Here is a 16,860-nt window from a genome sequence, read left to right on the forward strand (position 1 = left end):
TTTTCAATGTATTGACCTTTTAAAGTTTGTTAAAGTATTTCAAAAGTATTGGATATATTAAAAATTACTGAAATTTTCACACAATGTACTATGTATATGCATACGTCTTTCTTTTATAAATGCTTCACTTTTAGCCACAATTTATGTAATATATGCACATACATACACACTCTATCAAAATTTATATTGTGTCAAATATAGACTTTGTATATTACATTAGATTTGTTGTGCATTAATGCAATTGTTTTTGAAGAAAAAAAAAAATGTTGGGGTTATATGTATCACCATTTTCACTTTTTCACTTTGTATCAAAAAAAAAATTTTGAAAATAGTAAATAATTTAAATTGATGCAAAAATATTCAAAATGTATGTGAAAATATCAGAAACTACTTTAATTAACAAATACATTTGAGAATCTTCATTTCGCTTCAAATTTGAACAATATTAAAAGTATGTATTTGCCCGAATGTTAGTAATTACATTGGTTGAAAAGCAAATTTGCGAGTTATACATATACAAGTTTGATTTAGACTGATTATATTCCAAGCTATGCACATTTTTGTTGCAAATCTAAATTACTTTACTTATGAAAATTTAAAGTTATTTTGTATGAAAATATTTTAAAAGTTGGCAAAGTTGGAGAAACAACAGATATTGCGATTCGATTTGATATTGAACGAATTTAAAAAGAATTTTAAGTATTTTAGCGAAAAATATTTATGAAAAAATTATATGTATATATTTCGAAAGCAACTACATATTACATTTTATATATACATAGATACATCCTGCGAACCTCATCATACGCTGTCGCCTCTGCTGGCGTTCTGCTGCTGCCGTCGTCCCTTCGCTGCTGCTAATTTTTCTCCGTTTGATGTGCCGCTACTTATGGTGGCTTCGTTTTTTTTTTTTTCGGGGTAGATTACCTTGCCTTATACCGTTACGTCGTAGAACAGCTTCTTTTTGCTGTTATATGATGAAATATTTGTGTGTTGAACAATTTTTGTAGATTTTTATGTTTTATATGTTCTTATTTGTAGGTTTTTGTATTTTATATATTTTTGTTTTGTACTGTTAAAAATTGAAAATTTTCCACCTATTGGTGACATGCCCAATTAGTGGTCTTGTGCCCATCCTGTATCCGATTTGGCACGCTGCCTCACGGTCGCCATGTGAATTTCCATTTCGGAACTTCTTCAAAAAATTGTTCTTGTGCGCACTCTAATGCACGCACACTCCACTCAAACACCAAAAACGCGTATTTTGTAGATTTAGTTTTACTTGTGTTTATTTAAGTAGCTTTAGTAAATATTATTTATCAAATTTAGTTTCTGTAGTATACTAAGTAGTTTTTAGTTACTTTCACTAAACTTAGTTAGTTCTTAGTTCGTATAATATTTTATTTTTACGTTTTTGCTTGCACACACTTCGTTCAACATTTTATAATAATGATGGCCGCCTTTTCTTTTTCCGACCTCCCCGTTTCCAACCTGTTTCAACACCTGTTGTCCATTCACAATAGACAACAGGGTTGCACCAAGTGGGAAACAGGGTGAGATCATAAGGCTGCTGTTACACCACTTGACCTTAAAACTACTTCAATTTGTCAAAGGGTCATATCACTTCAAATAACTATACTAAGTTATACTTTATGACTACTAAATAAAAATTCTGTTTGACCTTATAACCGTTTCAGTAAAGACGCTAAAACTATGCCGACCAAAAAACTAGCGTCAAAATGTATTGAATTTTTGCCAGGGTAAGGCGATTTTAAAATAAATTCTGCCCGGTGGCATTCTTTAACCAAATTATAAGAGAGTTTGTTCATCAAACAATTTATGAAGTAGGGTTTTTTGAAAAATATTCTTAGCTCATTGTAGAACGTGAGCCACACTGACTGGAAGTGTGCAAAATATTCTTAATGCTATGCAGATGTTCGGAAATAATACTTACATCTTCAAGTCAAGAAATTTGTTCAGAAGTTGAAACGGTAGCAGCGAATCACATTCCAAATTTGCTAAGCGGATGGCTTTGAGATGAATGATTTCATCTATTAGATCCGTAGAAATATCGATACCATAAATCGTGCAGAATGCCGCTGGGTTTTCTCTGAGCTCTTCTTCTGTTCGATCCTGATACTTCCAAAAAAACTAAATTTAATCGCAATGTCATTTACGGCTTCGAAACGTCTTGTCATGTTACCAATCAAGTAGTCCAAAATAACGTAAAAAACTTGCTGTTTGAATTGAGTTTCCGAATCACACTCAGGTGATTCGCCAGGTTATTCATGGAACTGGCGCTTTCTTATCTTCCTTCTTTTCTCTGCGAAGGTATTCACAACTCCTATACTCCCTGCCAGAACTTTACATTCTTGAAGTATGATCGACCATTGATCCCTGAACTTCTTCAACTTATCAATTGGCTACGTATATTTTCTGTCTCCACGTCCAGTGTGGCATTTCTAGCTTCCAGTACAGGTTTCGATGGTTGATTACCGTCAACACTTTGAGCCAAATGGAGGCTAAGAGGATACACTCAAATTTCCCCATATATGCTTCAATACCTTTCAAAACCGTTACTATTTCTGAACTCAGATTCAAAAGCTTGATTTCATCAATAGCTTTCAATATTTGGGGAATGTGAGTTGCGAAAGGTTTCAAACTATCCACAGGAGCAGACCATCGTGTTTGTGACATGCTGTGCAAGGAGCAATTAGTTTTTTTCTTGAGAATTTCCCATCTCTGAGGGCTTGCACTAAAGGTATTATAAAATTTCTGCATAATACCGAAAAATGTGATGACTTCTGCACAACATTGAGCAGCTTGCACTCCACATAAATTTAAACTATGACAAACACAAGGTGCAAATATTGCCAGGCAGTTATCTCTCAGGATATGACTCTGCGCTCCTTTGTAATGACCGCTCATATTACTGCCATTATCATACCCTTGCCCACGGCAGTCATCCAGTGGTATATTGTGCTTTTTTAGAGTGCTGCGAATCAGCTTAGCGATGGCTTCCCCTGTTTTTGCATTACAATTGACAAACTCTAAGAAAACGCTTCTTGGGTTTTCCATTTTCCGGAGTCCCTGTCTAATAAAACATAACGCAATATAAAAACAGTCTGCTCAATATGCGCCGAATCAGGGGTTGCATCCACTATTACTGTGTAATACTTGGTGGACATTCCTTCGCCTTCTATCTTTCTAATTACTGGACTTGCACAGATTTCTATGAACTCAATTTGTATTCCATCAGACAAATAATGTGCTTGGAGGCGATTCTTTTTCGTTTGAGATGCCCTTACCTTCTTCAAATGTTCATGCAATAGGGGGTCATAATTGATTATCAGTTCCAAAATACCAAGAAAGTTTCCATTTTTTGGATTTCCGATCAATGAATTATCCCCTCTAAATGCCAATCCTTTTTCTCCAAGAAATAACACAACATCAAGAATTCTGCGAAGTATCTCTCTCCAGCGAGCTGCTTCATTTTTAAAGTTTTCTGCATTTCGAATTCTCATTTCATATTGGCGCCACTCTATATAGCAATTTTTATGATTTTGACTATTTTCATGTTCAGGAATTTTGTCGTGTGACCTCTTCCACCCTTTTTCTTTAGAATAACCTGAAGACTTTGTCAAAGTATTTTCGGGTATTTTCGGAAATTTTGCTGAAAAGCCGGCATGGAAAACAAAAAAGCGCTTCTTTTGTTGCACCCCAAACGAGCCAATCAATCACGCTTTTCTTTTTCTCCGTTTTTTATACTCAGTTGAGCAGAGCTCACAGAGTATATTAAGTTTGATTGGATAACGGTTGGTTGTACATATATAAAGGAATCGAGATAGATATAAACTTCCATATATCAAAACAATCAGGATCGAAAAAAAATTTGATTGAGACATGTCCGTCCGTCCGTCCGTTAACACGATAACTTGAGTAAATTTTGAGGTATCTTGATGAAATTTTGTATGTAGGTTCCAGAGCGCTCATCTCAGATCGCTATTTAAAACGAACGATATCGGACTATAACCACGCCCACTTTATCGATATCGAAAATTTCGAAAAACCGAAAGAGTGCGATAATTCATTACAAAAGACAGATAAAGCGACGAAACTTGGTAGGTGAGTTGATCTTATGACGCAGAAGAGAAAATTAGTAAAATTTTTGACAATGAGCGTGGCACCGCCCACTTTTAAAAGAAGGTAATTTAAAATTTTTGCAAGCTGTAATTTGGCAGTCGTTGAAGATATCATGATGAAATTTGGCAGGAATGTTACTGCTATTACTGTATGTACGCTTAATAAAAATTAGCAAAATCGGAGAAGGACCACGCCCACTTTTAAAAAAAAAATTTTTTTAAAGTAAAATTTTAACAAAAAATTTTAATATCTTTACAGTATATAAGTAAATTATGTCAACATTCAACGCCAGTAATGATATGGTACAACAAAATACAAAAATAAAAGAAAATTTCAAAATGGGCGTGGCTCCGCCCTTTTTCATTTAATTTCTCTAGGATACTTTTAACGCCATAAGTCGAACAAAAATTAACCAATCCTTTTGAAATTTGGTAGGGACATAGATTTTATTACGTTAACTGTTTTCTGTGAAAATGGGCGAAATCGGTTGATGCCACGCCCAATTTTTATACACAGTCGTCCGTCTGTCCTTCTGCTTGGCCGTTAAGACGATAACTACAGCCAAAATCGACATATCTTTAATGAACTTAGTTCACGTGCTTACTTGAACTCACTTTATCTCGGTATGAAAAATGAACGAAATCCGACAATGACCACGCCCACTTTTTCGATATCGAAAATTACGAAAAATTAAAAAAATGCCATAATTCTATACCAAATACGAAAAAAGGGATGAAACATGGTAAGGTAATTGGATTGTTTTATTGACGCGAAATATAACTTTATAAAAAACTTTATAAAATGGTTGTGACACCTACCATATTAAGTAGAAGAAAATGAAAAAGTTCTGCAGGGCGAAATAAAAAACCCTTAAAATCTTGGCAGGTACTACATATATAAATAAATTAGCGGTATCCAACAGATGATGTTCTGGGTCACCCTGGTCCACATTTTGGTCGATATCTGGAAAACTCCTTCACATATACAACTACCACCACTCCCTTTTAAAACTCTCATTAATACCTTTAATTTGATACCCATATCGTACAAACTCATTCTATAGTCACCCCTGGTCCACCTTTGTGGCGATTTCTCGAAAAGGCGTCCACCTATAGAACTAAGCCCCACGCCCTTTTAAAATACTCATTAACACCTTTCATTTGATACCCATATCGTACAAACATATTCTAAAGTCACCCCTGGTCCACCTTTATGGCGATATCTCGAAAATGCAACCACCTATACAACAACCACCACTCCCTTTTAAAACCCTCATTAATACCATTAATTTGATACCCATATCGTACAAACACATTCTAGAGTCACCCCTGGTCCACCTTTATGGCGATATTTCGAAACGGCGTCCACCTATAGAACTAAGGCCCACTCCCTTTTAAAATACTCATTAACACCTTTCGTTTGATGCCCGTATTGTACAAACAAATTCTAGGGTTACCCCTGGTCCACCTTTATGGCGATATCTCGAAACGGCGTCCACCTATGGAACTAAGGATTACACCCTTTTAAAATACTCATTAACACCTTTCTTTTGATACCCAAATTGTACAAACAAATTCTAGGGTCACCCCTGGTCCACCTTTATGGCGATATCTAGAAACGGCGTCCACCTATGGAACTAAGGATTACTCCCTTTTAAAATACAAATTAACACCTTTCATTTGATACCCATATCGTACAAACGCATTCTAGAGTCACCCCTGGTCCACCTTTATGGCGATATCTCGAAAAGGCGACCACCTATACAACAACCACCACTCCCTTTTAAAACCCTCATTAATACCTTTAATTTGATACCCATATCGTACAAACACATTCTAGAGTCACCCCTGGTCCACCTTTATGGCGATATTTCGAAACGGCATCCACATATAGAACTAAGGCCCACTCCCTTTTAAAATACTCATTAACACCATTCGTTTGATGCCCATATTGTACAAACAAATTCTAGGGTTACCCCTGGTCCACCTTTGTGGCGATATCTCGAAACGGCGTCCACCTATGGAACTAAGGATTACTTCCTTTTAAAATACCCATTAACACCTTTCATTTGATACCCATATCGTACAAAACACATTCTAGAGTTAACCCTGATCCACCTTTATGGCTATATCCCTAAATGGCGTCCACCTATAAAACTATGGCCCACTCCCTCATAAAATACTCTTTGATGCCTTTCATTTGATACACATGTCAGGGTTTCCCTCGGTTCATTTTCCTACATGGTTATTTTCCCTTATGTTGTCACCATAGCTCTCAACTGAGTATGTAATGTTCGGTTACACCCGAACTTAACCTTCCTTACTTGTTTTAGAGTAGTATGGAGTATGAGTTGAAGGAAATGGCGACCACTTAATTCGTAGGGAAGTCGAAATAAAATATGATCTTAAGTTAGTTGAAGCATTTTTGACAGATAGCGCTTATTAAATTGTGTCAAAAACGTTTATCTAACTTAAAATCACATTTTATTTCGACTATGACTATGCCCCATAGTATTTGATCGGATGCTTATGATTTTAGTTAAGTGATTTTCAATTTTAAAACAATTTTTTGTAGCAACAAAATATGTATGTATTTATGAAATCCTAGTTAGGGTACTATCAATACTGCTTTGCTTTGCCGTGCCCACAAAGACCTTCCGGGTCCCAGGGCAGTTGCCCTGGCTGCCCCCCCCCCCCCTCCCTCTCTCCGTCCCTGTTCAGTAGGAACAGACATATGTATGTATGCTTATACATTTTAACCCACATATGTTTGCCAGTAATTGAAAATAGCAGATATTGATTAAAATTATTTAAGTTGTAATTGCCGCAAGCGGCGTGAATCAGCGCCAAAAATGTAAAAACAAATTTGTGTTACAAAAAGTAGATAAGTTATTGGTTTACATACCAACAGCCGCTGATGCTTCATTCAATTTCATCGTGTGTTCATTAAATTAAATGCCATTTGCAAATTTAATTTCATTGTTGTCTTTTCCTTATTTCACTTACGCAAATTAACCTACATATATTCATACATATTAGGCCGGGTCGATTTGTGGGGAGGCAAAAAATCGCCCATTACTCTGTTAAAATCATATTCTAGGGATTAAAATAAAAAACTTTGCCGAAGGAACCATACCTCTAAAACGAATTCTGATGTCCCCCCTTTGGGTCGTAGGGGCAAATTTTGAAAAATCCCACTTTGAAATGCCTATGTTTTTTCTTTTTGGAGTTTATTTTTCTCTTTAGAAATTTATTTAGTCAGAACATATGTAAATGAAAAAATGAATTTAACTTAGTAATAGAAAAGAAATTAAAAAAAATTATTAGAAATTAGCGTTTTTACAACCCCCTTTTAAAACCAAGGCATCACTGTGATGCATTTGCATGTCGTAAACATAGTTGTGTGGGTTTTTTATTCAACCGTTTTAAAAAGTGAAGGTATCACTGTGACACAATTGCAGATCGTAAAATTGCTTGTGTTGTTTTTTTTAAGCTACCACAAGACACAGCAGGTAGAATTAAAATTGCCCCTACCCAAAAGTTCGACCCAAAGGGGGGGGGGGGACATCAGAATTCGTTTTAGAGGTATGGTTCCTTCGGCAAAGTTTCTTATTTTGATCCCTAGAATAAGATTTTCATAGAGCAATGAGCGATTTTTAAATCGACCCGCCCTAATACATATGTATGTACATATATGTAAGTATGTAAATTACTGCTGGATATGTAAGCATATCAGTACTAAAGTGCCAATAGGCAAATAAAACAACGTGTACTACTTTACAGTGACGGATGAAGAAATTGATTTGTTGGACAGACATAACCGTTTAAACGGTTAAGCCCCAATTAGTTAAGTATACGAGCCCTCCTGGATTCTTATTCCATTACGCAGGGCAAGGGCCTACTTATTGCTCTGCAGTGTTTCAAGCCGATGTCGACGTCCAGGCAAATAATTTTCAACCCATGATCGAAACTCCTCAAATAGAAGCAGCTGGAATATTAATGTTGCAGAAGAATTTGAGAAAACACTTAGTCTCAAATGTTAAACAACGCCGCTGTATATAGAGTATCACTGACCGCAATTCCATATTGTTTCACTTGCATTTGAGATAGGTTTGACAAAACTGAATTTATCAATTTGAGAAATAGTGAAAATACCATATTAAAATGTGACTCTATTTTGAATATGCTTTCAACGGGTATTTGATATACATTTGAGAACTAACTTTTGGCATTTGAAAATAAGGTTAGTTCTCAAATGTAGCTCAAATTGTAATTGAATATCAATACTATGCATGCTAGTTGCGTTGTTATAAAACTTGTAGTGAATTTCTACGACAGACCCAAACACTCCGAGTGTATTTCTGTCATGAAAGCTTCTCAGTGAAATTGAGCTGCCTTTCGGAGTTGGCATGGAATATGTAAGGGAAAATTAAGAGAAGCGCGACGCAAGTTTGAAGAGAAGCTCGGCCCGAATCTACTCGTAGGAAAAGCGAACCTCTTGCACAAAATTAAATCACAAACAGGAATCATATAGCACAGTATTGCAACTCCGTGGATAGCGAGGGTGTTGTTGTTGTTGTTGTTGTAGCGATTAGTTACTCCCCGAAGGCTTTGGGGAGTGTTATCGATGTGATGGTCCTTTGTCGGATACAGATCCGATACGCTCCGGTAACATAGCACCATTAAGGTGCTGGCCCGACCATCTCGGGAACGATTTGATAGCGAGGGTCTTCATGTACAGTAAGAGAATAGCACATGCTGAGAGAAATATCTCGTCAGCAAAGCCTAGATCTTCAACTGTTATTAAATCTCAGCATATCAAGTTGTCTCATTTTTATTGAAATTGCTGTAAATGCTGAAATTTTTTGCTAGTAGTGATGGCCACTGAATAACGCATTGTTTTGAGTATTTACACCGAAATCAAAGTCAACCACCTGTTGAAATAAACAAAACAAAAAAAAATGCAAACTATTTTTTTAACTTTTTTTCAACAGTTTATTCAAAAATTGCTTAGAGGCTAACATACATGGAGATTTCTGCAGGCGTAACTTGGCTATTTTCCAAGTAAAATTAAGTGTGCATTAGTAAACATAAACTTACATAAATAAATATGTTGGTATAAATGAAAACTTTGAAATATGTACTCATGCATGGAATCTTAACGCAATGCTTGATCTTCTTACGGTCACTTGTTGTTTTTGTTTTTAGTTTGTGTGTATGTATCTCTAAAGTTGGCATAATATCAAAATCGTATTTGACGACTTTGACGTCACTTGGTGTTTCTAATTGGGGTCAGTGCTAGAGGAGACCAAGTCTTCCCTCATCTGTTTTTTCCAGCTACTCCAAGAGACATTCCCTCCTCTTTCTCTGACTGGACATTGCCTTCTGGCGTCGCATATATTTAGACTTGTCCGTGATAGCAGATGTAGGAAACGAGGTCCTAATAGAGCAGTCAGTTCACCCTAACATAACCTTAACCTCCTATTTCCACATTGTTCATTGTTCAAAGCATAGGCATGACGAGAGGCTTGTAGAAAGTGATTTTTATTCCTCGTGAGAGGACTTAACTCTTGAATGGCATTTTAACGAAATCTGAAACGAATTCTGATTTTATTATTTTGCTCCCAAACAGCCTATAAATATAAATTTAACAAGTAAGGAAGGTTAAGTTCGGGTGTAACCGAACATTACATACTCAGTTGAGAGCTATGGTGACAACATAAGGGAAAATAACCATGTAGGAAAATGAACCGAGGGAAACCTTGGAATATGTTTGTATGACACGTGTATCAAATGAAAGGCATTAAAGAGTATTTTATGAGGGAGTGGGCCTAGTTCTATAGGTGGACGCCGTTTAGGGATATAGCCATAAAGGTGGATCAGGGTTGACTCTAGAATGCGTTTGTACGATATGGGTATCAAATGAAAGGTGTTAATGAGTATTTTAAAAGGGAGTAATCCTTAGTTACATAGGTGGACGCCGTTTCGAGATATCGCCACAAAGGTGGACCAGGGGTGACTTTAGAATGTGTTTGTACGATATGGGTATCAAATTATAGGTATTAATGAGGGCTTTAAAAGGGAGTGGTGGTTGTTGTATAGGTGGTCGCCTTTTCGAGATATCGCCATAAAGGTGGACCAGGGGTGACTCTAGAATGCGTTTGTACGATATGGGTATCAAATGAAAGGTGTTAATGAGTATTTTAAAAGGGAGTAATCCTTAGTTCCATAGGTGGACGCCGTTTCGAGATATCGCCATAAAGGTGGACCAGGGGTGACCCTAGAATTTGTTTGTTCAATATGGGCATCAAACGAATGGTGTTAATGAGTATTTTAAAAGGGAGTGGGCCTTAGTTCTATAGGTGGATGCCGTTTCGAAATATCGCCATAAAGGTGGACCAGGGGTGACTCTAGAATGTGTTTGTACGATATGGGTATCAAATTAAAGGTATTAATGAGGGTTTTAAAAGGGAGTGATGGTTGTTGTATAGGTGGTCGCCTTTTCGAGATATCGCCATAAAGGTGGACCAGGGGTGACTCTAGAATGCGTTTGTACGATATGGGTATCAAATGAAAGGTGTTAATGAGTATTTTAAAAGGGAGTAATCCTTAGTTCCATAGGTGGACGCCGTTTCGAGATATCGCCATAAAGGTGGACCAGGGGTGACCCGAGAATTTGTTTGTACAATATGGGAATCAAATGAAAGGTGTTAATGAGTATTTTAAAAGGGCGTGGGACTTAGTTCTATAGGTGGACGCCTTTTCGAGATATCGCCATAAAGGTGGACCAGGGGTGACTCTAGAATAAGTTTGTACGATTTGGGTATCAAATTAAAGGTATTAATGAGAGTTTTAAAAGGGAGTGGTGGTAGTTGTATATGTGAAGGCATTTTCCAGATATCGACCAAAATGTGGACCAGGGTGACCCAGAACATCATCTGTTGGATACCGCTAATTTATTTATATATGTAGTACCTGCCAAGATTTTAAGGGTTTTTTATTTCGCCCTGCAGAACTTTTTCATTTTCTTCTACTTAATATGGTAGGTGTCACAACCATTTTATAAAGTTTTTTCTAAAGTTATATTTCGCGTCAATAAAACAATCCAATTACCTTACCATGTTTCATCCCTTTTTTCGTATTTGGTATAGAATTATCGCATTTTTTTCATTTCTCGTAATTTTCGATATCGAAAAAGTGGGCGTGGTCATAGTCGGATTTCGTTCATTTTCATACCAAGATAAAGTGAGTTCAAGTAAGCATGTGAACTAAGTTCATTATAGATATGCCGATTTTTGCTCAAGTTATCGTGTTAGCGGCCATGCGGAAGGACAGACGGACGACTGTGTATAAAAACTGGGCGTGGCATCAACGGATTTCGCCCATTTTCACAGAAAACAGTTACCGTCATAAAATCTATGCCCCTACCAAATTTCAAAGGGATTGGTTAATTTTTGTTCGAATTATGGCGTTAAAAGTATCCTAGACAAATTAAATGAAAAAGGGCGGAGCCACGCCCATTTTGAAATTTTCTTTTATTTTTGTATTTTGTTGCACCACATCATTACTGGAGTTGAATGTTGACATAATTTACTTATATACTGTAAAGATATTAAATTTTTTGTTAAAATTTTACTTTAAACAAATTTTTTTTAAAAGTAGGCGTGGTCCTTCTCCAATTTTGCTAATTTTTATTAGGCGTACATATAGTAATAGCAGTAACGTTCCTGCCAAAGTTCATCATGATAGCTTCAACGACTGCCAAATTACAGCTTGCAAAACTTCTAAATTACCTTCTTTTAAAAGTGGGCGGTGCCACGCCCATTGTCCAAAATTTTACTAGTTTTCTATTCTGCGTCATATGTTCAACTCATCTACCAAGTTTCGTCGCTTTATCTGTCTTTTGTAATGAGTTATCGCACTTTTTCGGTTTTTCGAAATTTTCGATATCGAAAAAGTGGGCGTGGTTATAGTCCGATGACGTTCATTTTAAATAGAGATCTGAGATGAGTGCTCAGGAATCTACATACCAAATTTCATCAAGATACCTCGAAATTTACTCAAGTTATCGTGTTAACGGACGGACGGACGGACGGACATGGCTCAATCAAATTTTTTTTCGATCCTGATTATTTTGATATATGGAAGTCTATATCTATCTCGATTCCTTTATATATGTACAACCAACCGTTATCCAATCAAACTTAATATACTCTGTGAGCTCTGCTCAACTGAGTATAAAAATATCTTATGTTAGCTCCACATATCAAGAAAATAATATATGTGACCCGGCCTATGAAAAGGTGGCTTATGACTTGGTGATATTTATTCTAATATATCAAAGAAGATTTCATGTAAATTTCAAAAAATCATTTCGATCGGAGCTATATATAATATATATCCCATACAACCGATCATTCAGATATAAAGATTTTTGGTCATTTCTCCCTTAGTTTCCAATATAAAAACATGAAACTTGGTGATATATATTCTAATATATCATAGAAGATTTCTTGTAAAAATCATTTCGATCGGAGCTATATATAATATATATCCCATACAACCGATCGTTCAGATAAGGGGGTTTTTTGCCATTTTTTTATTTTATATTTATCTTAAAAATCGTTTAGGTATGTACATCTGTTCACTATATTATTCTTATCTTATACATCCTATTATTTGGAGATTACGAACGGGATAAGATTATTGTTCAGCCCCATTCATGAAAGGTATGAAGTCTTCGGCACTGCTGAAGACAGTCCCGTCCTTACTTGTTTTTTTTTTTTTTTATTTTTTTGTGAAACAGCATTCAAAAATACATACAACCCTCTGGAATTGGAACTGGGACTGGGGCTGGGAATAAGGAATGGAGAAGAATAAAAAGAACTAGAGAGAACTAAAACAACAGAAGGAGAAAGAGGCTCAGAAAGATATAGCTAAGACTAAGATAGAGAGATATGGATAGAAGGAGAAAAGAAGGAATGGAAAAGAAAAGGGTAAAGAGGGGGAGGGAGAGTAAGGGGTAAACACTTCTTAAAAGTTGTGCAGCTGGACCAAAGTCAGGGCAAAAAGAACAACGTCTGCCGGTTCTGCTAGTAATATACCGGTACGATTTCATTAATACGCAAATCAAAATGGCTAGGGGTTTCGAGTCCAACCCAACTTTTAAGACTTTCTATAAGTCAGTCGGCGGCCACCGTGGTGTGATGGTAGCGTGCTCCGCCTATCACACCGTATGCCCTGGGTTCACACCCCGGGCAAAGCAACATCAAAATTTTAGAAATAAGGTTTTTCAATTAGAAGAAAATTTTTCTAAGCAGGCTCGCCACTCGGCAGTGTTTGGCAAGCGCTCCGGGTGTATTTCTGCTATGAAAAGCTCTCAGTTAAAACTCATCTGCTTTGCAGATGCCGCTCGGAGTCGGCATAAAACATGCAGGTCCCGTCCGGCCAATTTGTAGGGAAAATCAAGAGGAACACGACGCAAATTGGAAGAGAAGCTAGGCCTTAGATCTTTTCGGATGTTATCGCGCCTTACATTTACATATTTATTTTTTTATAAGTCAGTATATTCGATTATTTTGGTTAAAGACGTTGCAATTCGGTGGGTTCAAAAAATGGGAAAGAAAAAAAAAAAATAATGAAAATTGTGAGTAAAAATATTCATTGGAGATGCCGGGGATTGAACCCGGGGCCTTGCACATGCAAAGCGAACGCTCTACCACTGAGCTACATCCCCTACATAAACGTTTACTATTTATTTTTGATATAGTCGTGCTTGGCAACAAATAATAATATCGGAGCCATTGCTTATAAAGCACATTTCAGTAATACGAGCATTAACACAAACAAAGTCATTCAACCCAAAAAAATTTGGTAGAGATGTGAGTAAAAAAAAAATTTCATAAAATTTAAAAAAGTGTTCAGCCGCAAAAATTTGAGTAGCAGCACAATTAAAAAATATCAAAAAGGGATATTAAAAAACTTACTTTTTTTCACTCTAGTTTTTTTTTACATATCTGGAAAAAAATTTGAAAAAAATTTTAGAACCTTTAACTGGGCTGAAAACCGAAGTTTTGTTTTTGGCTTGGAAATATCTGCGGTAGTATGCAATACCCGCTTGATTCGACTTAGAAAAAATTTGAGTCATAAGTGGTATGGGGCTCGCGAATGAAAGCTACATATTTGTGGTCAGTATCTTTCTAGATAAAAAAGTTATTAACAATTTATGGAAAAAGTGAAGAAATATAATCACCATAAAAACACTCCCCGACGGCCTGAGGGGGGTCTACGCGTATGAGTAGCCCTTTGCCGCATTTGAGTCCGGTACGCTGCGATACTCACGGCCTTAGGTACTAGGCGGATTGCCTCGTGAACGTTTAGTTTTACTACTAAGTATATTAACTTTAAAGTCTGGGGACGTTAGTCACCTCAAGCATGCCTACCGCAGAAACGTTCTATAGTCTTCGATACACTGGGGGGATAAAAGATAAAAATCAGAGAAGTGAAACAGGTGAACTGGTTCAAAGAGCCCAAAACCCGCTTTGATGAACGAATCCAAAAGTTCATAAGCAGCCCGAACAGCTCAATACGATTTTGCACTTTTGGACCGGTTAATCAAAGCGTATTTTTTTGGCTCTTTGAACAGATGTTCGGTTCGAAAGAAAAAAATCGCTTATGCCCATTATAATCTTCCAATAGGGTTGCCCTGATCGTCACAAATTAAAATGGGCTTAAATATTTTCTTTCTTTTCAATTAAATTCTCCTTTTTTTATAATTTTCGATTCAATGAGAAAATTTTCAGCATATTATTTACAGTTCTTTGAATTTTTTTGAGTTTGCAATTTTGTAGGCTAATCAAATGTTTCCCTCATGTTACGCCACATCCGCAATAATTTAACAGGGAAATCGAAATTATCAGGTGGTTAAATTTATCTGCCAGTTGCGTAATCCCTACATTAACAGGTAGTTGAGAAAACGGGCCTAAAATAGGCTCAAGCATGCGAATGGGATACGCGAAGTTGAATATCTTTGGTATTACGTATTGCTACGAATATTAGCAACACTAAGGGGTACTACCATCCCTAAGCCGATGCTAAGCAGTGACTGTATGCACATCAATAATTCAATCATTATGCCTACACATATGTACGTACACGCAGCGGAGAAGCAACGCATAAACAGATGCAGATATCTTATCTGAGATATGCAATTATAATTGGGGAAGTGTCGCTCACAAATACATGCGCATATGAGAACTATACCCGTACATCCGTAGTTATAATTATAGCAAATAACCAACTATTAGATCCTAGAACAGAACCGCCTAGAAATGTCAACGACGAAACCAAGCACTATAAAAGGCAGCAACAGTAGAGGTGAGGGAATCAGTTGGATTTAAGACGCTATCTAGCGAGCAATAGCAGTATTATTTTAAAAATCAGTTTCGTTTAAGCAAGCTATCAGTTGCGAATTATAAGTGATATTTTCAAGTAGTCTAATAAAGACCATTATTGCATTATTCAATATTGGAGTTATTTATTCAACAGTTTAGCGATACGAACGTTAGAAGAAGGTTGCAAATAAGAGGATTTGCAGTAAATTCGTTACAGTATTAATGTGTATGATAATAGAATTGTTCCTACTGCAAGAGTTCCCATATTGATAATTTCAGGGAATATCACTGAGGTCGATTCTGTGGTTACGGATATATGCAAAATTATAACAACCATATGAAAATTTTAAATTTTGTTTGCACATATCTCTGGAAAGAAATAAAATTTTTAATTTCCGCTTTCGGATTCGCTGTTCTGGGTCTAAAACACGTCTTCTGACACCTCCCACGATATTTTTGGACGACTTTTAGCAGTTGTGAGCTAAAGTGAAGAATGCCCCGTTCAAATACCTATTAAAATGCATCAGTTTCTTGCAAAATTTTTTAAAACAAATGCAGCTAATCACATTTTAACTGTACGTGTTTAAAATAATTGTGAAGATATTTAATACTTTTAAAAATATATTTACGCTGACAAAAATAATAGATAACTTGGCTGAGTTAACCTCTTATGGCAACAACCAAATGAATATAGACTTGGTTTCAAAATAGTTTTCCACTAATAGCTCCGACACCTGAGCAGTTTTTCATATGGATGAGTTTAACACAAGCTTATGCGTTATGAGTAGATTGCACGTATTTTTATGGAGAACGGTACAATGAGCGACACTGGCGCCATCTGATATTTAAAAGTAGCCATCTCCCAAATTTTGTTACAAGCAAAGCATAAGAAGATGAATTTGACATTTGCTTCGGCTAAGGGTGTTGGCACACTTTGCAAGTGAAATTATTTTTCCACTAGTATGTAAATTGTCTAACATTTTTCGCAATTAAAAACTGCAATATACCAATCGAATACGACACAAGATATGTTAGCAAGTATTTTTGTTGTATAGGGAGAATGTTTACAACAGTGCTTCGCGAAATTTTGTATGTGAATGGGCAAGGCGTAATAAACTTCAATTGCTAAGTCTGAAGTTCCTTCATATTTACAAACGCAACATCTTGGTTGATTGTGGCGATGTTATTGGAATGCATAAGCGTGTGCTAAACGCATCGATATGAAAAATGTCATTGTACCGCGGCTTTAAGTGCGTGAGAATCCGTAGTGGAAGTAGGCAAAGTAAAAATATTTACATAGCTACAAATACAAGTGAAACATACAT

The 16,860-nt window shown here is 36.3% G+C and overlaps 1 non-coding gene across 1 annotated transcript; it reads right to left on the reverse strand.

Moving 5' to 3' along the window:
• Positions 1 to 13,806: 13,806 nt before the first annotated feature.
• Positions 13,807 to 13,878, reverse strand: TRNAA-UGC (transfer RNA alanine (anticodon UGC)). Its single transcript has one exon. It is a non-coding gene; the product is annotated as a tRNA-Ala (tRNA).
• Between the last annotated feature and the right edge of the window lie 2,982 nt (positions 13,879 to 16,860).

Source organism: Eurosta solidaginis, chromosome 4 (assembly GCF_040869045.1).
Source record: "Eurosta solidaginis isolate ZX-2024a chromosome 4, ASM4086904v1, whole genome shotgun sequence".
In the NCBI taxonomy this organism is placed as follows: Eukaryota; Metazoa; Arthropoda; class Insecta; order Diptera; family Tephritidae; genus Eurosta; species Eurosta solidaginis.